Below are 25295 nucleotides of genomic sequence, written 5' to 3' on the forward strand. Positions count from 1 at the left end.
TGCCATTTTTAATAATCAAAATTACTAATGTAAAATTAAAACATTACCCTATGTGTATTATTTTAAAGTGTTTACAGCTGTTGATATGGATTATTTAATTTAATAGTTCAAAATAATTAATCAGGATTGATTGATTATATCGATGGTTATGATTAATTAATATCGTTTACCAATTTAGATATATAAAACCGGGTCCGCTTATCGAGCCCTATCCTAAAATTATTCAAAAATTGTTACTTCTCTTTGTTATTTTTATCATTAAGAGTTAAAAATATGTTAAGTTAAATAAATGTTTTCAAATCCTTCAGTTTATTAAAAACAATTGAAAAATTCGATAAAAACAGCAGGATAGCAAGTGTAGGCCACTTATTAAAGTCTCCCCCAACTAAAACCTCAGTACATTAGGGCTTAACCCTCTAAGTGGCAAGCGACGTCTGAGACATTCTATTTACGCCGCCGTGACGTGGCAAGCGACGTCTTAGAAGTCGCTTCACATTACCGCTTATTGCTAGGCAACCGATAATTATTTTTATGCCTAGTTTGCACAGTTGCGTTCACCACTAAATTTCAAATACATTTCATATAGTATCATCAACATCAGGATGAAATAATCAATGGTACTAACTGAAATAATCCTTGTGGCAAAACTAGCTGAGTAGGCCTACGTGACTGTTTCGTTTCTCTTGGCTTGTAATGGTCGTTTGTTGTTGTTTGGTGTTGTGTTTTAGAATATTTTACAATGGATGTCAATCTAGGAAGTAGTAGTATACGTGATATATTACAAGGTGAAGAAAGTTTAGGTAGTTCAGATGAAGAAAGTGATTTTCCTGTTGAAGAGATACCCGATAATATTTCATTAGCAGATATTGTAAGTGAATCAAGTGAAAGTGAATCAAGTGATAGCGAATCAAGTTTATCTGATTCTAGTGTACCCCTCATACAAAGAATTCCACGACAACTTAATTGGGTACGAGTGTTTCCTCCAGAACCAAATAAAAATATTGAAGCTAAATTCAGAGTGAGATATCCAGGTGTCAGAAATTGTCCACCTAGAAACTTAGGTAGGCCTATTGATTATTTTTATCCATTTTTTACTGACTTCATTTGGAAACTCATTACCAATGAAACCAACTTTTATGCTGCTAAAAAGAGATAAAAGAAATTCTGGTGAAATCCGACAGTTTTCTAGGCTGAAAGATTGGGTACATATTTTGGTAAATGAAATGAAATGAATCAAAGAGTGTGCATCATTTGTGCGAAAGACCGTAATGTGAAAAGAAAAAGAAGTGTTTATTGGTGTCCAGGGTGTAACTGCGGTATTCACCCTCTTTGTTACCCTAAACTCCAGCACTTTTATAGGCCTTACACAACAGGGAGGAAAAGGCAAGCAACTTCTAGCGATTTTGACTAGAAAAAGTGTTTTTTCTTGATTCAGTTTTTCCCATATAACTTTTTCAGTGTTGTAAATAGAAAAAATATTATTGAAGGTTTTTTGTTTGGAATAAAATTGTGAATAAAGGTTGCATGTAATATAATCTCCTAGGAATGACATTTTTAAAGTTACAGAACGTAAAAATAAAAAGTTTGGTGGAGAAAAAAATCTTTTTTCGAACATTTGTGTGGATATCATAAAAAAAAGGTTAAGGTATGTAAAACATAACTATACTATGTTATTCTGTAGTTTATTACAAAAAAATTTATATATAACAAGCATTGCTCATATTAGAATTTGCATTTTATTTTTAAATTATAACATAGTCCTGCTTGACTCTGAAAAATAGCCCGCCATTCCAGCAACATATTACCGCCACTTGCAGGGTTAAGATGGAAGGTTAACATATTCCCTACGTTGAGGGATTTGCTTCCTTGTGAGTAGGTGTCTTTCATTTTTTTAAATAATTATTGCTATCATAAATACTTTATTAGTACTTTCCTAAAGATTCAACAAACCATGAGTAGAACTAATAAACTTTACCAAAATTAAAATTACCTAACATAACCTAAAATTAACAGGAACAAGATCAGAATAAAGGAAAATAGCAGGCTAATCTTAACTAACACAGAGAATTACACATAACACATTGTTTTCATAACAATTAAAACCTACATTTAAAATCTTAAAACAACTAAATTATAGTACTAATAACGTAAGTTATGTTGTGTAAAACTTTTACGAGAATTGTTTCTTTCTTTCTTTCTTTCTTAGCTACCAAAATGTAGCTGGTTCTGCTACCATATGGGCATGGAACCACAATAGTCTTTATTATTTATTTCACTTTCCACTGTTTTTATCGCACTTTGAATGTTTTGAATAACCCTTACTATTTATTTCACTTTTCACTGTATGTATTGCATTTAACTGATTTGTGGTGAGGGTGTTAATTTTTTTTTTTTTTTATTTCACTTTCACACTGTTTCTTTTCATGGGAAGGGGAAGTTAATTACAATTCCACATAAATGTTAGTATTTGCCTATAACCTGACTTTGTTATCAATCAATTGTTCCTGTAGTGTTCAGTTATTTACACACAGAGGGGGACAAGCTATAGGAAAGGCTTTTAGGTTACAGGATCAATGGAAATGGTTGGGGCCCACTGATCAGACTTTCTTCACGCCTGAGGTCCTCCAGGCGACTTTCTACTCCGAAAAGGATTCAGACCCTGGAGATAAATACAAATTGTTAGAACCTGGAGTAGGTAACAAATATGACTCCAAGATAGTGTGGAAGAGTTCTATACTTGAATGTTAGTAACACCCAATTGCCTTTATCAAATTGACCTATTTATACTATTTAGGTACCTTACTATTTCTAACAATACGCCTAAGTCAAAACTTACCAACAGCTCTTTGAGATAGAATGGTGGCCTTACTTTCTTTTCCTTTAAATGTTGTATTAATGGTTCTCTGAAGCTATCATATGTTGGGCATTCAAAGATTAGGTGCTGAAGACTTTCTTTCACATTCAATGTACACTTGAGACATTTTTCAGTAAAGTAGCAGTTTATTCTGAATAAAGTTTCATTTACCTGTGCATGACCCAGTCTTAGCCTAATTATTGTGACTAGTTTACTTCTTCCTATCTTAGCATTCTTAAACCATGGGACCATAGGAAGGTCCCGCTGCACATCCCTATACCATCTTGCTTTATTGCTTTGTTCTACTTCAGCTTTGTATAAGGATGTCATTTCACATTTTAAATGGCTGACAAAGTCACCCATCGGAAGGACCAGATCTTTGATTACTTTTCCTGTCTGAATTGCCTCTTTCGCCAGCTTATCTACTATTTCATTTGGTGTAATACCCACATGACCAGGAACCCACTGAAGTGTTATTTTCTTTTCTGAAGAAAGGACCTCCTCCACGATTTGGGATGTAATGTTATCAATATAATCAAGTTTACAGGCTGTTTTGACTGCATGGATGGCTGCTTTTGAGTCAGAACAAATTAGTACTTTGTTACCTGGTTGAAGATTCGCTATCTCGATTGCTTTCTTTATGGCGTAAAGTTCGGCTGTGTAGCTGGAAGCTATTTTGGGTAAACAGAATTTATAACTAAGATGATTAGGCCTACCTTGTAATAATACAGCTGCTCCAGAACCCTCTGCGTTTCTCGATCCATCTGTGTAAATTTTTATGTAGTCTGAAAATTCCTCATTTATTTGTTCTATAAATAATTTTTTGAGTGTTTCAGGAGGAATTTCGGATTTTGGATTTTCCATCCGATTAATATCTACCCTGCAACATAAGTTTAAATCCAGCATAGTAATTGGCTTCTCCAGACTGTCAATTAGTCTAGTTTCTTTGACACAGGTTTGGATTACTATCCTTTCTACAGTACTTACTGATTTTATATACAGTGGTGTGGTCTTCTTGGCCCAGTATTCGTGATGATTTGCTGCCATACTTAAATACTTTAAATTTACATAAACTGGATGGTTAGGTTCAGACAGTACTTTGAAAACTAGTCTTTCAGTTAACATTTTCCTTCTGGTCTGCAAGTTGGGTACTGCTGCTTCCATTTGAAGAGCTAAAATTGGGGTTGACTTCATAGCACCCAATATGCACCTGAGAGCCTGATTTTGAATAATGTCTAGTTTATTCAAAACACTATTTGGTAAATGCCCAAACAAAAAGCCACCATAATCTAGTTTAGCTCTGATTATACTGCAGTATACCTTTAAAAGTAGCTGAGGGTGTACACCATTCCTTCCGCAGGCCAGTGACTTAAGAATGTCTAGGTCCTTAAGAGTTTTACTCACCAAACAGCTTACATGTTGTTTAAAATTCAGTTTTTTGTCAAAAATGATACCCAAAATTTTGAGGCAATCTCCAACTGGGATACTTACATTATTTACAGTCCAATTTGGGTTTGTTGTCTGCCTCTTCCTGCTAAAGATTATTATTTTGCACTTATTTACATTGATTGCCAGGGACAGCAGTTGACAGTACTGGGTAAGACTAGACAGGGCTTCTCGCATCCGAGCATCAACACCGTCAAACCGTGTACCACTACAGACTAATGTGAGATCATCTGCATATAAAAAGGGTTGGATCTCTTTTGGTAACTGAATTCCCACATCAGATATATAAAGTGAGAACAAGATTGGGCTGAGCACACAACCTTGGGGTAGTCCTTTGACAGTAGACCTGGTGAGGGTATGCTGGCTTCCGACAAAAGTCAATTGTCTATAGCTTAACCATTTATGTACATGAGTTATAAATCTGTGGGGAATACCCAGGACAAACAACTTACTCACCAGAGCGGGCAGAGAAACCGTATCATAGGCACTGCTCAGGTCCAGCGAGACAGCAGCTGCAATCCTATTTTGCATTAAATTCACATGAATATCAGCCATGAATGCTAACAGGAAATCATTACAACCTCTCTTTTTTGGTAGGCAAATTGGTAGTCTGGTATTAGTTTGTTTTTAATGATAAACCATTCCAATCTGTGTTTTACCATTAAATTGAAGATTTTTATCATGCATGACATTAGAGAGATGGGTCTATATGAGCTTTCCTTACCTTTTTCTTTGTTTGGTTTTAGAATGCCTATTACCTTGATGGTTTTCCATTGCATCGGAATCTCGGCTCCGGACCAGATGTTGTTAAAAACATTAAGCAGTAGAGTTTTAGCTGAAAAGGGTAACATTTTTAAGATTAAATAGCTTACCCCGTCCAAACCAGGAGCTGTTAGCTTAGTTCTAGATTTTATCGCCATATCTAATTCCTCTAGACTAAATTTTTCTTCCAATGGAAGTTGGTTTGTAGCCTTTGTAAAGATCGGTTGATTGATTTCAGATTTCATAGGAACATAGTCTGGAGTGGTAAGTTTTAAAAAGCTATAACTTAAGTTTTTATCATTGAGCAAAATCTTGTTATAAGTATCTTTGGTTCCACTTCTAATACCTCTAATTGTGCTCCAAATTTGTGTATTATTTTTATTTTCTATGTTCTCACAGAAACTTACCCAAGCTTGTCTTTTTGCTTTACGGATCACCTCCACGGCCTCATAGTGTGTAGTTCTGTATTGCCTGTATGCTAGGGGAGTCATCTTCATTGTGAAGAGTTTGAAGTTTCTTCTTCTTATAGCGACTGCCTTAGAGCAGTCCGGTGTCCACCAAGATTTTGCGTTAAAAAACTTGCCATCTCCCTTATTTTGGTGACAGAAGTTGGGGACTGAGTCTTCTATTGCTACCTTTAATATCTTATTGAGATCCTTAATATTTATATCATCAGATTTCTTATTTGAGAGTATACTGGATGCAGTCTTATCAGCTATTTCTGAAAACTTACCCCAATTGGCTTTTTTAAAGTTTTTATGAGTGAAACTTATTATACCCGACTTTTTTGAGCCCAAAACAGTTTGTGAGCACAATTTGTTACCATTAATTTCTAAAATAATAGGGTAGTGATCACTACCCATTGAATCACTCATTACCTTCCAAGACGATATTTTATCTTTTAATTGCACAGTGGCAAAAGTAAGATCTAAAGTTGAAGGTCTTCTGCCAGGAGATCCAGTGGTGGTGAAGGACTTATCATTTAAAAGTATGAGTGGAGAGTCACTGTACGCATTGTATATATGACTGCCCCTTGTGTCTTGGCGTAAGTCAGCGGACCAATAGGGATGCTTACCATTAAAGTCGCCACACAGTAGAGAGTAATCTTGTTTATTGGAAAAAATGTTCTTCCATAACTCTGTCCTTACCTTTTTTGGAGAACAATAAATGCTATATATGTGAAGAGGCCTTGAAAGGCCCCGGATCGTGACTCCAGACACCTGAATTGGATCCTGAGCATCCAAACCCAAAACAGCTTCACAGTCAATACCTCTCCACGTGAGCGACTTGTGGATTAAAATTGCAGACCCACCATAACCATCAAACCTATCATTTCTCACAGCAGAGAAATTTTTAAACAATATTGTTTCATTTGGTTTTAGCCATGTTTCTTGTAAGACAATAACCTTAATATTGTACTTACACACAAAAAAGGATAATTCAGCCCATTTTGATTTGATTGACTGAACATTCCATTGCAGTATTTTAATTGGAGCTGCCGGTACTTCCATCAGGGGGCGAGGTGTCTACGGTAGTGCCAATACTTAAGTCTAAAAGTATACTCTTTATATTCCTTAGTACTATGTTGATCATCTCTAGAGGGTCAGGATTGGCTATTGATGCATCCAACATCAATTTTTCAAAATAAGCCTTTGCTTTAAAGTCTTCAAGTGACTGTTTTAGTTTAACACTGTCTACTTGTTTTTCTGAAGTCATAGAGAGACCTAACCTCTCATTTTTATCAGATTTGTTACTTTTGTTCCTTGTCCAGCGATTTGGTGTGTTGTGTACAATTTTTTGCTTAGTTGTGTTGTTTCCATTAGGCCTATAATTATCTCTTGGCTTCCTGAATATAGAGGACTGCCCTACATTCTCTTCATTTACTTGAGCATAACTTAAGGGGTCAAAATAATTTCCTACTGGAGTAGGGTGTGGTCTGGCCAACATATGAGGGAATTCTGTTAAACTAGTTACATCTGGTGAGACTTTTGAGGCATAGGTTTTATGGTACCGATTTTGGTGGAAAGGTTGTTTTGGATTTGGGAAGTATTGAGAAGCTGTGAAAAAATCTTCATTATATTCTGACATTCTATTTCTAATTGCTAATTGACGTTTAAACATTGGACAATCTTTCGAGAAACTTACATGGTCACCATCACAGTTTACACATTTAGGGTCTTTGTCACAGTGGTCACCGTGTGCCTTTTTACCACATGTTCCGCACAAGTTCTCGTTTTGACATGGAGAACTGGCTACATGATTGTACGAGTAGCACCTGTAGCACTGTCTGACTGGCAAAGTATATTTTTCAACAGGTACAATAACATGATTTAGTATAATTCTTTCTGGTAATGTATTGCCTTCAAAAATTATTTTAACAAAATGAGTCCTGTATGGACCCTCTTTTGAATTTTTGGTAATGCGATAGGCTTCCAGGATAGGTACTGTACTGCAGGCATGGTTAACAAATTCATTTTGGTCAATATCGGGTTCTGCATAGACAACGCCTGTTATCCGAACTCTGTAAGAGGGGATAAAGATATGGTAGTTTGGAAGTGAGTTATTGGTTATCAGCTTATTTGCGGACTCAGAATTCTTACAATATATAGCTACATTTCTACCCTTACGATTAATACAATCAATAAGTGACTCATTTTTCTGAAGCAACTTACCCACCGTGAATGGATTAACCTTGGTCCTGTTAGTAGAGCTAACTATAACCTCAAAAGGTCCGGTGGCAGAAGCTTTATATAACCTCTGATCAAATGTCTTTTTGGACATTTTGGTCTGATTTGTTTGATCTTTGTTATTAGGGACTAAATTATCATCTTTACCAGATTCATCAGACTCACTGTCATGTTTACGTTTATTATTTTTCGGATTATTCTGATCATCATACGAGAATTGTTATTGTTAGGTTATGTTTGTACATATATGTAGATTACGGTAATTTTTTGGGATTTGGCTTTTATCCATGAAGCTTCGAAGTTTCTTTTTATGGGTACTTTGAATAGTTACCGTTCAATTATAAATATAAGCAAATATTTGTTTTGTTTCAAATGTTATTTCCCTAAAATGGATGCAGTCAGAGCTATGCTGGGTTTACCGCCTCTGACTCACTGTAGAAATCTTTTTATTGATTTAAATATCCTAACAGTACCATGTTTGTATGTCTATGAGTGTGCAGTGTATATTAAAACACAAAATCTTGAATACCAAAATGATGTTCACTCGTATAACACCAGGCATAGAAACAATTTTGCTGTATACCATAGGCTTACTATTTTTGAAAATAACCCTTATTATTCTGGAAACAAAATTTTTCAAGTTCTGCCTTCTAGTGTAAAAGATTTAAATTCTATAAAAAAATTCAAGTGTGAGCTAAAGAACTTTTTAGTCTTAAATTGTTTCTACAGTGTAGAAGAATTTTTTGAATTTTGTGAGGGCATTGTACCTTACCCACCCTGACCCTTTCCTGGGGCAGTTTGACCTGCAGAAGCCCAGTTTGGGCCAACTCCTGCGGAATTGGAAGTACGAAGTACGAAAATTGTTAATCACATAAAAATAATTAATTAATTGTCTATCAGTGTACTGTTATTACATTAAATTATAAATTACTAGCATTGTTTAGTAGGATTGAATCGAAAATGGTAGGAGAGATGATCTTCCAGCCAGAGACCCATCATGCATTACCCAGCCAGGCTGTCCTAACCCGATCAGGAAAGGAAGTAGGGACAAAGAAACCATCGACCACAAAACAAACACGTAAATGAAACAAAATGTCCTTGTTAATTTGTTTTAGATTTCTCTTCCCACAACATTTGAATAATGGTTTATTTCTTGATATGCTTCTATATCTTTTAACTTTAGTACTTTCTTTAACCTATTATAATAATTAAAGTTGGTATATTGAAACACTCGTTAAAAAAACTCTTTATACTGTGGGAACTCTTTTAATTATTTATATTCATATTATTTCTATAGTCACTTTGACAGAACTTGTTTTCTTTCTATGGTTATTTGCATAAGTGCATGTTTTGTGTTTTAATTTGTATCATCTGTATCATTCTTTTCTATGGTCGCATTGTACTTTTTTAACTCTTCTCACTGTAGTTAAATTAATACAATAATATTAAGTTGCCGGTCAAACTTACAATAATATTATACAAGTTAGAAAAAAATGTCTTATATTAGAAAAATATGCACATTTGTCTAAGCGACAAGTCCGCATAAAGTACCGTCAACCGGGGTGGCTTTAGCCCTTAAGGGTGACTTTGGCCCAAACAGAAAACAAAACTTTCAATCTTACGCTGTTCGTTTCATTTCCCACCAAATTCGATGTTATGGTACTCATTTTGCTGCTTACTCTATGCTCAAATCAAATCAGCTTTATTGCAGCGACAATATTACAATGTATAGCAAACGTCACAAATTTTAATCTAAAATTTCTTACATTCATGCTACAAAATTCTCATTTACACATACAATTTTACACTTATGCACCTTTCATCCTTCGCCAATATATCCCACTTTAAACAGCAGAATCAGTCGTGTAATTGGGCGGTCTCCCAGTTAAATGCTAAAAACTCCCCTGCATTATAAAATGCTTGTGACACCAAGAGGTGTTTAAGGCGCCTTTTGAACGCCTTGGGCGTTAGGGAATTTTGTATTGAATTTGGCAGTCTGTTAATAAAATTAACACCTGCCTGCGAGGGCAGGTGTTCAAAAACCACTGTTCTGTGACTTGCAGTTCGTAGTAATTCTCTACCTCGTGTCTCATGCGTATGTATGTCCCGGCCTCTGGTTAAGGCACACTTATACATACAAAACAAAGTGGTTTCTAAAATGTACAGACACTGATATTTGGACAACTTGGAGAGTTAACAGCTGTAATTCCTTAAAAGCTTGCCTGCACGACTCTCTGAATTTTATTTTTGCAATTATTCGAATAGCTTTTTTTTGGAGTTTGAATGCTCTCTGAAACTGAGAGCTTGCGCACGCTCCCCACAGGACCACTCCGTAAGACAAATGGGGGTAAATTAAGCCATAATACGCCGTTATCAGTAACTGACTTGGGCAGTATTTTGCTAAGGATCTCAAGACATAAATGCCTGAGGAAATTCTTGCGCAAACATGATTGATGTGTTCATTCCAAGTCAACCCTCGATCAAGGTGTATTCCTAGGAATTTTGAAGAGAGGACTTCTTCCAGTGTGGAATCAGCTATCAAGACGACAGATCCACAATGGTTGCCTACATCGCGCAAGGCAAAATTTAAAACGTTAGATTTTGAGGAGTGTGTTGTGAGATTGAGGCTTTGGAAGTATTGTACACAGTTATTGATGTCAACAAAGGCCTGTTGTTCCAACACTTCACTTGATCTTGCACTAAAACAGAGAGTCGTATCATCAGCATACTGCACTAGTCCTCCATGCAGAAGTGATGATCCCATGTCGTTGACATAAAGCAGGAAAAGCACATGACTGAGAATGGATCCCTGGGGAACACCGTACCTCAGTTCTATCGGTTTTGACAATTGATTTGATATTTGGACAACTTGGGATCTATGACTTAGAAATGAGCTAAGCCATTTAAGGGGCACGCCTCTGATGCCATGGGACCCAAGTCTGTCGAGCAGTATGCTATGGTCAATACAGTCGAATGCTTTGGACAAGTCTAAGAACACACTCATTGTGTGGTTCCGACATTCTATCCCCTCTACAATCATATCGACAAGACTCACTACTGCGTCTGTCGTCGATTTGCCCTTTCTGAATCCAAATTGTTCATTTGAGAGCTGACTGTATTTGTCCAAAAATTGAAGCATTCTTATGAGAAAAAGCTTTTCAAACATTTTGCTCAATACTGGCAAAATTGAGACAGGCCGATAGTTATTGATTGAAAATTTATCGCCTTTTTTGAAAATTGGAACAACTTTTGCTATTTTCAGGAGGGAGGGGAAAACTCCTGTTTGGAATGAAGAATTTACCAATTTATTTAAAGGTCTCACCAAATGCTTGCAGCATTGTTTGATGAGCCATGTGGACATTAGATTAAGATCATTTAACTTTTTGGCTGGGAGCTGCTGAATAATTCGGTGAAGCTCATCCTCAGTGACAGGCGTCAGCAACATTGAGGCTGCTGGACTCTGTCTTCGCGAGGGACGTACTTGCGGTTCAGACGGCCGAGGACTTTGCCCAACAGCAACGGATGCGAAAAATTCGTTAAACTGATTGGCAACCTCAGTTCCATCCTCCACGAGTATATTCCCATTTTTAATTTTGATTTGTTTTTTAACTTTTGTTTTATTGTTAATGATGTCCCAAGTTGTTTTTTAAATATTTTTAGAAGATAGAATAGATTTGGAGACATTGTATGCTTTCGCAGCTTGGATCACTTTCCTGTAAATTTTTTTGTATTTTTTGAAGAATGTTTTGAAATTTTCATTACAAGTACGTTTGCTAATTTCAGAGAAAAATTTCACTTTCTCTCTCGAGACCAGAATACCTTTTGTGATCCATCTGTTTTTTGACGTTTTTTCGCAAATATTAATCGTTTTTGTAGGGCAGCATGTGTTAATATGGAAATTTAGGACGTCGTTAAATGTTTTGAACTGCTGCTCTACAGATTGAGAAGAGTGAAGGAAACTCCACTTTTCTGTTGACAGGGAAGTGTTGAGGTAGCGATGTTTTCTGGCCTTGTGTCTCTTATTGTTTGGTTAATTTTGGGCTCCCTTTCAAGTTTCATTCCACTGACGACAGCTTCTTGCCCGTAGTGGTCAGATATAGCTGTGTTTACCACAGACACTGCGACTCTTGGATGGTTGGTGATGATGTTGTCGATAGCCGATTGGGTTGTAGCCGTCACTCTCGTCGGAGTTTTGACTAACAACTCCAGGTCGAATGACCTAAGTAAATCAACTAATCGAACTGTGGAATGGTGTGTGTTGTCCAACGCGTCAATGTTAAAATCCCCCATCACGACATATTCCTGACGTTGATCAGTCAGGTCTGTCAGTAATTGTTCGAATTTTGAGAAAAAAATATCTTCGTTTCCACTAGGAGACCTATATATTCCGATCAATACTAATTTTGATTTGTCTGTTTGAATTTTGATTCCGCTCTTTCTAGTCTATGCTACTATCTTATATACTCTATGGCCTGACAGTTGTCAATGTTGGCAACACAGCTGTCTGCAATTTTGGTGAAAGGTTATGTTTGTCCAACTTCTGATCGTCACAGTTGTGAATTTATAGCTTGGCTATAGGTAAGTGTCAAAAATTATTCTTTATATATCTGCTAAACATCATGTTTATGTGATTTAAATGTTTTCCTTATGATTTATTTTTTATTAGCAAAGATATGTGTTGGGGTGACTTTAGCCCAACTTTTGGGGTGTCTTTAGCCCACATCATTCTAGGTTAGAAAATAGTGTTTTTAAGTTGGTGTCATCTAAATGTTCCTTTTTCCAATGTATTTAGGTTCGAAAACATTTTTATTAACTTAAACAAATCAATCTAATGCATAGGTACCATTTTTATTGTTTTAGGCCCTGACAAACATGCCTAGAAAATACAAAAGGACTCTCGGGTCTAGGCCTTATGCGAACTATTCTTCAGAGACGTTGGAAGAATGTTTAAGAGCAATTCGTTCCAAGGAGATTACCCAGCGTGCTGCTGAAGAGACGTATGGTATTCCTCGATCAACAATTAAAAACAAACTAGCTGGTAAACACTCAAAACCAAAAGGAGGTACAACGACTTTCACAGCAGAAGAGGAGAAAGTTTTTGAAGAACATCTTGTGCGGTTAAGTGACTTTGGATTTCCCGTAAGTGAACTTGACTTTCGTTTTACTGTTAAAGCCTACCTTGATAAAAAAGGAACTAAAATTGGAAAGTTTAAAGATAACTTGCCAGGCTATGACTGGGCTAAGGGATTTTTGAATCGGCACCCTCTTCTGTCAACCAGATTTAGCAAAAATATTAAAAAGGTTAGAGCTCAGGTTAACGCAGAAGTTATTGATTGTTACATGGAAAATTTGGCTAAAGAACTTGATAAAGTGCCGCCGAGTCATATTTTTAATTATGACGAAACAAATTTGACGGACGATCCCGGAAGTAAACGGGTCATTTGCAAACGGGGCACAAAGTATGTTGAGAATATTTGCAATTTTTCCAAAAGCTCTACCTCAGTAATGTTTTGCGGCAATGCCGAAGGCAAATGTTTACCCCCATATGTTGTATTCAAAGCTGAACATTTGTGGTCTACTTGGACCGAAAATGGTCCAGAAAACTGCCGTTACAACCGGACAAAGAGCGGTTGGTTTGACTACAACACATTTGAAGATTGGTTTGAATCGCTACTTCTTCCAGCTGTCAAAAAACTAGCTGGGCCTAAAGTAATTATTGGTGATAATCTCTCTTCCCACATTAGCATTAGAGTTTTGGAACTGTGCGAAAGCCATAATATTAGGTTTGTTTGCTTACCGCCTAATACAACCCACTTGACACAGCCTTTAGATGTGGCCTTCTTTTCGCCGATGAAAAGAGTTTGGCGATCCATACTACGTAAGTGGAAAGAGTCTAAATTAAGTGCCAAGTTTCAGACTGTCCCTAAAGACATTTTTCCAGGATTGCTAAATGAGCTTATGAATGGCCTAAAGGAAAACCAGGCTGTAAATCTTATCTCTGGTTTTGCTAAATGTGGTATTTTTCCACTAAAAAAACAGATGCTACTCGATCGCCTCCCTAAGAAATTAACCGAGGATGATGTTGGCTATGTTGGAGAGGCGTTTTTGGAGCAACTAGAGAAAAATCGAAGTGATTATGTTAACACTTCCAATTCGGCAAGGAAAAAGCGGAAAAAATGTAGAAGTTCCTGCTGGAAAGAGCATTTCTGTTCAAGACGTCTTGACTGCTGAAAGTGAAGAAATTTCCCCTGTTGGAAAGCAAAAATCAATCCCAAAAAAGAAGAGGCGGAAGAGTCTTACTCCAAGTTCCTCCTCCGAAGATGAACCAGAGATACCGTTGGAGTCAGATGGAGAATCTGAGACATTCTCTGATTGTGAATTAGGCATAGACAGTGGTTCTCCAATGACTACCGGTACAAAAAGTAGGCCTACAAGTACTCGGGTTGAACCACGCGCAAGTTTCAAAAAAGCACACGTACCGGTAACCTTTGACGACTGTGAGATTGACAATTTTGTGATTGTTCTGTATAATGCTCAAAAATACCCAGGAAAAATAACCAGTTTGTCAAAAGAGAATGTAACTGTTGAGTGCATGCAGCGAGGCTTGAAGTGCTGGAGGTGGCCGGAGCGGGTCGATTGTCATGAATATCAATGGGACATTCTCTGCAAAATCAACCCACCAAAAGTGCTAAAAAGGAACCAATTTTTGGTTCCTGAACTACAAGTTTTCATTTAAGTTTTCTCAATAGGCCCTACATTATTATTTAACTTAGGCCCCTAATTAATTTTTTACTTTGTGAAAAAGTCTCTAGGCCTACGTTAGTTTACTTATTAAAATTACTTCTTTTTAATTGTGACAATAATTATTTACCATCCTAAACCCCCATTTTATATACAGTATAAACTATATTGAAAGTAAAATATGTGAAGGATTGGCCCAAGTCATAAAAGACATGGTTTTTATATGGTATTTAACATTTGGGCTAAAGTGACCCCAAGTCAGTGTCAGCTTTAGCCCAACTTATATAATAAAAAAAATACAAATTTGAGGTTAGCACTATTGTTTATTATGTTAAAATGTTCAGTAGTTCATGTACAAAGTGAAACTAATACTGGTTTAATGGTTTTTTTTAAACAGTTACATATCTATGGAACAAAATTCAGCGAAAAACTTAAAATTTGGGCCAAAGTGACCCCGGTTGACGGTACGGTACATGAGTATTTTGAAAACTAAATCGCATAGTATAATGTAACACGTGTTCTGAAATTTGTTTGTTATATTTTAAGGTTCACTTACTACTGTTACTGTGATCATGGGCGCAGTACCAAAACGTGTCAGTATAATAGAACTTGACATGAGAGAGGACACAAAGGATACATGAATGTTTGTAAGTAACTCACAATGTTCTTATTAATAGTGTGTTTTCAGACATCGGAACTCGCCAGGTATTAACCAGAATCTCATACTTTGATTATAAATATGAAGGAAAACCACAGAACAAGCGAACTTTGAAACCTAATGGATAAAATCCAGGCTACCTAATGGATAAAATCCAGTCTGCCTAATTGTCTACTAAAATGTTATAAAGCTAACTTAGTTTTATTAAACACGATTTTTAATATACTAAGATATGCAATAACATTAATACTTTATTACTGTGTTAAGTTAATGAGCATAAACTATATCAGAGTTAGTGCTAATAAAACCTACAATATAAACAAGGTTAAATGCTCGTCAGTCCTTCTAGTCAGCGTTAGAGTCTTCGCTTTGTACCTTGGAAGCTTCGTTTGAGAGCTCCACAGCATTATTGGCGGCACACGCCACTCAACGAACATTTGAATATTGCCGATGTCACGGAAGTACTGTTTTTAAAGAAATCGTTTCAACTTCCGTTAGAGTTTCCAATCAGATTGCGACTGGAAAATAATGAGGTTGTTTTCGTTATTTAAGAGAAAGGTTTTAAGACTTTTTGCAATATAAACTTAACGATGTGTACTTTAAAGATTTGTACTTTATTTGTTAAACTGTCACAGATTGAACATTTGCATTATCTAAGTATGAAAATCGCAGTTTGCTGTTATAGTTCGTATCATTCCACGTAGAGACATATTCTGTTACTCAGAGAGTAAGGACTTTGATAGATTATGAATTTTAATAAAGGTTTACACCGTTTTCAATTGGAAACATATATTGAAGGCACGTCTAAAGAATGACACATACTTATACGTTTGCAAGTTGAATAGAAATCTAATTACGGTATTTTTCATTCTTTGGTTTTTAATATGCCACATGCTATTTTTATTGGCTGGTTAAAAATACAATAAACTGATAAAACAGCCTAGCGTATTCTGGTAAACGTGTAAAGCTGTATAGTTCTCGTAATGTTCCTCAAGAACGCTAAGTAGCATGGGAGCGTGATCAGAGAAGTGAGATCGCCATCCAGCACGACACCGAGAGTCTCCACCTAGCAAATCACGGTCAAGCCTTCGAACACACACTCAATATTAAACACGATATAACGGCGCATCAGGTCCACAGCAATTAATCTGCCTCAATTACAAGAAAAATATAGTTGCATTTAACATACAAACTATAAATTAAATTACTTTCGAACCTTTTGTAATCAGTTTTAAGGACACGTCAAATCTTCAACCCGCATTACGTCAATAATCCCACTTTTGGTAATTCAGAAGTTGTTCTTCACTTATTTGAAATCGAATAAATGAAAAATACGAGTATATGAAGTAGTAATTCGGTGAATACAACCGAATGAAAGATTTAAGCTTGAATGTGCAATAAAGAAGTTGTCAATGCTGGCCAGAGCCGAGCTGCGCGGGTTCCTGTGATTGTATTAATGTTTATAGTAATAGTTAAATAACTAATAAGCTTATACAATAGAGATTACCCAAAGACAATTGTAAAAGATGAATATAGTACCAAGAGCATTCTATAGTACTGTTGATGAATTCATGAGTTATAAAGGTAATGATATAAATTAGTAGAGAATTGCATATCTGTTACATTATTAACTGGATGTACATGACAAACGAATGTTAATGGTAGTTTTTAAAATATACAGTTCATAAAAACCAATTAGAAAACTTCTCTCCTTAGCTAACACAACTGTACATGTATCGACATAGCTCGTATTGGTGTTTTGTATTTTTTTATTCTGTATTATAGTAATTAGATCTAAATTACTGTACATATAAATATTCATTACCCAACATTTTTGTATGTGACAATAAAAATGTTGTATTGTATATCATATGATACAGGGGATAAATAATACAAAATATACTTTAAAATACTCTAATCAATAAGTGTGTACAGTAGACATACGGATCTTTAACTCCTTAGTTACTTATACAAGTCCAGAATTGTTTAACTACCTACCGTTTTGAAGATTATTTACAGAAACGTGTTGATACTATAATCTCTCATATTCATACGATTGGATTGCTGGGTTCTACTTTTATTGTCCATTTTAACTTAAAACAACTGTTGCGTAATTTTGAATTGTGGCTTAGAATGTATCATTAATCTTAATTTACAGTTTGATTTATTTACGAAAAATGTTCCCTTTGGTGCTCTTTGCCCCCTTACTCATTTCAATTTATAAACTCATTCACTGATATTTTATTTCAATCAACGGCTGTTTTTACAACGCGTTATTACACTGGAGAAAATGTTCTCTTAAGTCCGAATATAATTTAACTACCTAAAAAAACTATTTTAAATACATGAACATATTACACTCAGGGCACATTTTTTATACACACCATACACTGAAAATATTTGATCGTTTAAGATAAGTTAAAATTAAATGATAAAGTGCAAGGAACATATTGTTGATTCTGAATATGTCTGAAGGTGCTAATACTCAATTGTTATTGAAGCTTTTCAGTGTATTGTAAATATCATTTCGAATACTCGTTTCTCTGGTTGTTAATATACATTTGCTGTGATAAAACTTTTAACGTGTAAACGAACATTAATAAAAATAAATATTAGTCTTGCAGTGTATAAAGTCTGAAATGTACTAAAAAATATTAATAAACTATTAAAGCCATTGGTTAATACTCTTTGAATATTTACACAAATATATCTGTTTTGTTTATATATCTCTTTAATTTGGAATAGTGATCAATATTTAATTAAAGTTACGGTACTTGAACTATAGGTATATGCAAGTACGAGAGGACCAGATCAGGGAAGGAGAATTAGTGCTACGTTTATAAATTACACTTTCATTTTCCCATCTTGCAAACTCGAAGAACGGGAAGCTATAAAACAATCAGTCACACCTCACCTCAATTGCGTTTATTAATTTATTATTCCTGTCCGGCTACTCGGTATAAGCGTCATTTTACGATTAACTACCATTTGTACAGATTATCATGCAATATCGATATGATCACTTAATCGGTGTAACGTCCATTAAATTTTTTTTTCGAATTTTGGTTCGGTGTCTGGAATTACAAAACATAATGAAGCGGTTGATTTTCTTACTAAGACGTTAAACGTTACTAAAAAAAAGGTAAACGCGGATGCATAATGATGATTTTCGGATGAGTAGTTTCTGCGATAGTAGTCAAAGAGGAGAGATCTAAAGTCAACAGAGGCTTTAGTCTCTTAGAAAAAATTGATCGTTAATCATGCTGATTTTTTTATAAATGGAAATATAGTGAAATGGTTAAATAATAAATATTACATGTTGTACTTTTTAGTTTAGCTCACTTAAAATCAGCCTTCATACTAGTAGCTATACAGGGTGTCCCATGAAGAAACGGAGAAACTGTCAGGACTTGTTCTTACGGTGAAAATAACGAAAAAAGTTCATATACACTTAGGTCCAGAAAACGCTTAGTTAGCGAGCTATGCAGGGTGAAAGATTTCGCCCAGATTTCAGTGCCACCGTTAAAAGGGAGCCCTATTAAATTATTTTGGGCGTTACCCAGGACGTAAAATTTAATGTATATTATGCAAATTGAACTGAAAATAATTGAATAAAATAGGTACCAGAGCAGTATTTTTTAAGATATCTGAAGAAATACGCAAAATTCGGTGTCCAAAAACAAGTTTCATTTAGGTTTCAAGTAGATTAACTTTGTTAAATGTGTAACAAACACGTAAAATTCTTTAACAAAACTTGTAAAGAATTAATTTCTTAAGATAATGATGTAAAATAAGCCAATAAAAATTATATTTCACCCTGTATAGCTCGCTAACTAAGCGTCTCTGGACCTATGTGTATATGAACTTTTTTCGTTATTTTCACCGTAAGAACAAGTCCTGACAGTTTCTCCGTTTCTTCATGGACACACCCTGTATAATCGTCAGTCAACGAGACCGAAATTAATACTTTCGGGTCTAGTGTGAACGTAAAGTTTACCTACAGTTCACCTTCCTCTTAGTGGAGCGTCTGGCATTTGACGTCGCCGCAGACTTATCTCCTAAAATCAGGAGACATGCTCGTTTGAAGAGATGGAAAAAGAGTCGACGACGAAGAAGCTCAAAATGGACCCTTCACATTGTTTCAACATCAAAGACACCTGGACTACAAAATATAGTGCAATCTAGGTAGGTGTTCTCATTGTTTATCCGTAACATAGATTTTTTACACTCTTTAAGGTTTAAGCAAATAACATTATTAAAGGACAAAAGGTACACTACCGTCTTCGGTTGGATTGACGTAATACACGTCGACAAGACTACACGACTGCTGGGGGAAATTGTTGAGTAACAGCGGAAATGCTAGTAAATTATCAGGTGCACAATTGAGTGCACTGCGATCTCTAAGCACATGTTTTCTACACATAACGTAACTATGGGGTGGGAATGGTTGATTGCAATGTTCACTCGTAAAATAGTCGTTAAATCATCATCAGCCATCGAACTGACATTAAGACTTTCAGACCATTTTCCGTCTCTTTATCTAGTTTACTGACGCTAATTATTACATTAATCACTTGTTTGACAGTTGGTTTTTAGGCATTTAAAAAATATGTCGGTAAAAAATTATTTTCCTTATTTTAAACCTTTTGCTTCTTATATCGACTCCTACCATACCGAGCGTACTAACAATCGATTTCTGTCTAGTGGGAAATTCTCAATTGATTTCATAAAAAAACTAGGTTGTGTTCGTACACAATACACATTGGCTCTCCTGGACTATGTACCAGCCTGAATACATTGGTTTTTACTGACAGCAAATACAAATTGAATTGCCTCAATGCCGTATTGGTACCAAAATAGTTTATAGTTATTCGTATAAACTGTACGATATTTTAGTGAACACTTGTGTTGAATTAAGAACAACACGCTTAGTAGGGAAAAAGTTACCCTTTAGTCCCTAGAGATTAATATTATTAATATTTTTCAAAGTACGGTAATTGAAGTGTTGATTTTTTAATAAAATCGAATACACACTTTTATTTTTTAAAGTAGGTAGTAAATAATATAACTATGCCATTTTGTAATTTCCCTAAATTTATAACTTTTTTGAACCAAAATGACATGTTATTATTAGATTTCTCTTTAAAGCATAAATGTATGAGTTTAGAGATTGATTATGTTAAATTCCCTAGAATAAAACACTTTTGAGAATACACAGTGATGTGTTTATTCTTTTTTTTTAATTTTCACCGGATTTCCAAGCATTGTCTTTAATACAAATAAATGTTGAACAAACATTCCAGTCTTGAATCAGTAGTAAATTAAATATTTTACTGATTTCTATTTAAAGCATGAGTTTAGAGAATGCTTTAATATTCCTTAGAATAAACCACTTTGATGAATACACTAAGATTGCGTCCATTCTTTTCTTTGATTTTCACCGTTTCTCCTAGCATTGTCTTTAATTCAAATACGTGTTTGAACAAATATTCCAGTCTTGTATCAGTAATAGATTAAATGTTAATCTAGAGTAGCATGTTTTGCGATTTTCAAAATAGCTTCGATATCTTAGAAATTACGTAACTGTTACCAATGTCATGTTTTATTACTTATTTGGATTAGTAATTAGGAGACCTATCACATCTTTAACCCTCCAAGTGGCGGGACATTTTTACTGATTTTGTATGTTCGCAAAAGAAAATTTATATAAAATCCGGTATATTATATAATTATGACATATCATACATCGATTTAAACTTCATAACACACAGAGTAGAATGGTAATAATATGAAACACTTACCTTGGATTGGTGTAACAAACCAATGGGTTGAATTCCAAAAATAAAAATCCAAATTTTTTTGTTTTATATTAGGCTGAGTAAATGTTCCTAAACTTAATTTTTTAACACAAATCCAAAATAGCCATTTTGTTTAAAATTTAATTCTGAACAAAAATATGTATCCGTTATAAGTATTATTCCTAAAAACAACGCACTATTTGCTGATCGAAACTTTTATGTACACGTTTTTTACTGCATTTTAGTCAGTATCAGAACCAACCTCATTCCTCATCATTCTTCCTAGTTTGAGAGGCCTCCAATAATGTTCCAGGTAAGGGAAACACTCCCTATGAACCCCAAAATTACAAGTTGGGCACCAGAAGTGACTTTTACCCCCTTTTTTTGGTTGTACACACACTGCACAAAGTCTGGTAAATAAGCAATCCCGTGAAGAAGACCTACACTTGGTCCAGGAGGTAGTACAATAGGTGGATGAAACCATTTGTAAGAGTTCCATTAGTACCAGCATATCTAAATAATATATCAAATTAAAGTTTAGAATCTGGTCTTTCTAACCATACCTAATATATAGCGTTTAAGTCGCGGCATAACATCGGAAATACCGGAACAAGAGAGGCTTGCGTTAATAGACGCTAGAGCGTCTTTGCCACTCGCGAACGAGATTTAATAGACGCTGCAGCGTCTTTCACCACTCTTATTTTAATATTCTCGTTGGATTCTGGAACACCTTAAGTATTATATTTGTATCGTTAGACACGATGTAATGTTATAAGCAATTTCAAAATAGTTTATTCGCAATTTTTTGTATATTCTTTTAAACACCTGTATACTGACTAAATTTTATCGTTAATAGTGCACGACATTTTGAAAACTACAATGGCGTATCATCAAGGTAGTATAGGTAGTAATTTATAAATTCAAAATTTGCTATTTTTACTACCAACAGTAGGCCCAATCTTGATCCCTGAGGAACACCAGCTAAAACATCTAACCTCCAAAGTTTTACATTGTTTACACTCTTGAAGGTTTGAACAAATACAATGACAAGAGAACAGAAGGTACACTACCGTCATCGGTTAGATGATATGTTATCGTAATACACGTCGACTAGACGAGACGATTGCTGATGACGTGTCGAATAACAATGTACACGCCACGCTGCTGTATTAAGCGAGCTGCATAATGTTTTCTTGTGCCGCCACTCATCTGCGCTGACATCGGGTTCGTCACGCCGTTTTTACATGTCTTTGATAATGTGATGTGTCTTACTTCTTGTGCTGCCTCTGACAGTTGATTTGTTCCTCCAAACTCATGAGCCGAGCAGTCATGCAATGTATTACGGGACATAAACACTAGACTTGTTGCTTATGTGATATAAAAGTAAGAGACTTCTTGTAAAAAGTTGTTGTCATATCTATAAATCTTGATTATATTTCACTCAATACTTTAAGACACACAGATAGCCCTATATATAAAGCAAAATTCGACACTCCCATATAAATCGTGTGTGTATCGCTAGAAGTGAAACTAGACATGTTAGTAATAAAAGTAACCAGTATATGTAGAATATTTCTAGTAATGCGTAATACAATATTGTATATTACCTTTATAAAGATCTATAAAATAAAATATTTTATTCTAACGTGAATTAAGGAATACATTTTTTTAGTGGGTGTTAAATAGAATTTGATCATTTTATTTAAGTAGGCCTACCTATTGTATAAACAGGTACTACCATTTTTTCACTACTCTATGGTAGAATTGAAAGTAAACAGTACAATGAATACCACATTGTTTCTTAAAGGGCAAAACTATCGAAATGCTGGGTTAAGCATTTAATTTAAAAAACTGAAAGAAAAGTCGATACGGAGAAATTTAAATTATTTTTATAATCAAGCGTACATTTTTTTCAGTCAACTTTTGCACCATTATCAATCAGTATCATCCTTAATGGCTCAGTTTTATTTACGCCTATTATAGTTGCACTGAAAGTGTTCCGGAACCGATATGTCTTAACATCAGGAACTGTCAGTTTCCGATAAACTACACAAGAGTGCAGCACTTACTTCCGGTTGCACAACCTGCTTCCGGTCGACCGGAACAACGCGGCGAGGCGCCCGACTGTCTTCTTACGCTTCTCTTGATTATCGTGAGATTCACTAAATCGCTAAAAGCTGTGGAAATCGCAAATTGGGAGCATTCCGTAGGTCTAATTTCATTTCTTTAGTGCATGGTTGATTAGAACCGAAAGTAAACGTGCACACCGTAGCTGTTTAAAAGTTGGTTGTAGCAATAATAATAATACTCTTTATTGCATTAACAATATTTACAATTATTGCATAGCATGCGTCATAAAATGGAACAGAGTATGTCATAAAGCACACAGCATGTCGTAAAGATATCATTCGGTCTTTATTTATCTATATCAGAACCGGGTTACGTGTTTAATAATCTTGAATAACTTCATTAATTTCTAATGTTTTCATCCCAGCGGCCCATTATGAACTCATCAACAGAGTAAAATGGCTTTGGACACCAGACGTGTTTTAGTCGAGCTTTAAATTGATTGGGATCGTTTAAATTTTTAATACCCTCAGGGAGTCTGTTGATTAGCCTGACACCAACTTGGGACGGTAAGCGTCCGTAAAGCCGTCGTTCTGTGCTGATCGAGTCGGAAGTTGTCCCTGCCTCTAGTCCCGTACTGGTGGACATCCCTGCCCCGTTTCCAACTCACATTTGAGTCGACAGTACAGGATAACCTCTAAAATAAAGAGAGACAGGGGTAAAAGTCAGTAATCCAAGACTCCTGAAGGCGTCTTTGCACGACTCTCTGGGGTTCAATTTTAACAAAATTCTAACGGCTTTGTTTTGAGATCTAAAAACTCTTTGAACATGTTTTTGGAACAACTGCCCGACAATATCAAGCCGTAAGACAGGTATGGATGTATAAGACCAAAGTAGGCCAGTTTTAAAACATCCAAGGAACAACAATTTGCAAGGTTGCGCAGGACATAAATGCCCGAGGCAACCTTAGAGCAAACGCTTCTCAACGTGGGTGTTCCATGTCAGCCCTCTGTCAAGGTACATTCCAAGGAACTTGGTGGATTCAGCTTCATCCAGAAGAACGTCGTCCACCATCACCGCGGGCCAGTTTAAACGGTCGCAATGAAACGACCTTGAGTTTAAAACTTCAAGAACAATGTTACAACCATTGTTAAAACAAGTGTATACTATTTTAATAATAAAAAGATACACGCAGCTATGGTAGAAAAGAGTATTGAATTCAATGTGAGTGTGGGGTTTAGCTCCAGTTCACCTTCCTCCTAATGCAGCGTCTGGAATATGACACTGTCACAGACTTGATTCCTGGAATATGGAACCAATTCATCTTAAGATTTTGCGCCTTTGACTCGAATTTACTCCAATAATCGTGCACGTGATGAGGCAATGAGATTGCATTTTTCACCTAGATTACACAACAGTTTGAGTCTAGATTTCGTTTGATGTCAAAAACGACGATTTTGATGAGCTTCTTTATCATTGACTTTTTTTATCTCTTTAGATGAACATGACTCCCAGACTCCAGGAGTCAAGTTTGTGATTAGCGCCAGATTCCAGACGGTACTAAGAGGAATCTGGAGCTAACACAACATTCACAAAACAAGAAAGCAAAGTGGTTTGTGATTTTCTTTTTCAAAAACGCAAAATTAAATAATATCGAAGAACTATTTATTATCGTATGTGTATTGATCATATCTTTAAAATGAAAACATCCCTTATAATTGAAGAGCTCTTTTCCAAAAACTGCTTACTTAGTCCATTTTAGTTTATAAATTGAATTGCTATCACTACATTATTAAACATTCACAGCTTCTACTATGCATTATAATAATTTTTTCCTAAACCCTGCTTAGTCACATTTATTTTTAATAAAATAAAAACAGATTTTTTTTTCCAAAACTTATCTAGGTCCCTCAGAGGTTTTTTCCAAAACCCACTATGTCCAGAAGCATGCGCACAATACAGGGACAACAAGTGCCTGGACTGACCTCAAGCTATTCTATGCGGGTTTTATAGCAGTAAATTAAACATATACTCACTTGTTGATGTTTTGTTAACGCTGCACAGTGCTGTTGTTGCATTTATGTGTTCCAAGTTTTTAAAGTAATATTCTTTTAAAACTTTTGTCCTATGAGTGATTTTGATTTAGAAGGGACTTATAAGCCCTCAAGTTGTGCTTCCAGGATCGGAATGGTTAGAAGTGCTTCCTTGGGACTTAGCTTGTGTTTTGGAAAAAAAGCCTTCTCAAAAATTGACTTTCATTCATTTAAATTTTAAAAAATCAG

The sequence above is a fragment of the Homalodisca vitripennis genome, unplaced genomic scaffold (genome assembly GCF_021130785.1).
Source record: "Homalodisca vitripennis isolate AUS2020 unplaced genomic scaffold, UT_GWSS_2.1 ScUCBcl_3679;HRSCAF=9353, whole genome shotgun sequence".
In the NCBI taxonomy this organism is placed as follows: domain Eukaryota; kingdom Metazoa; phylum Arthropoda; class Insecta; order Hemiptera; family Cicadellidae; genus Homalodisca; species Homalodisca vitripennis.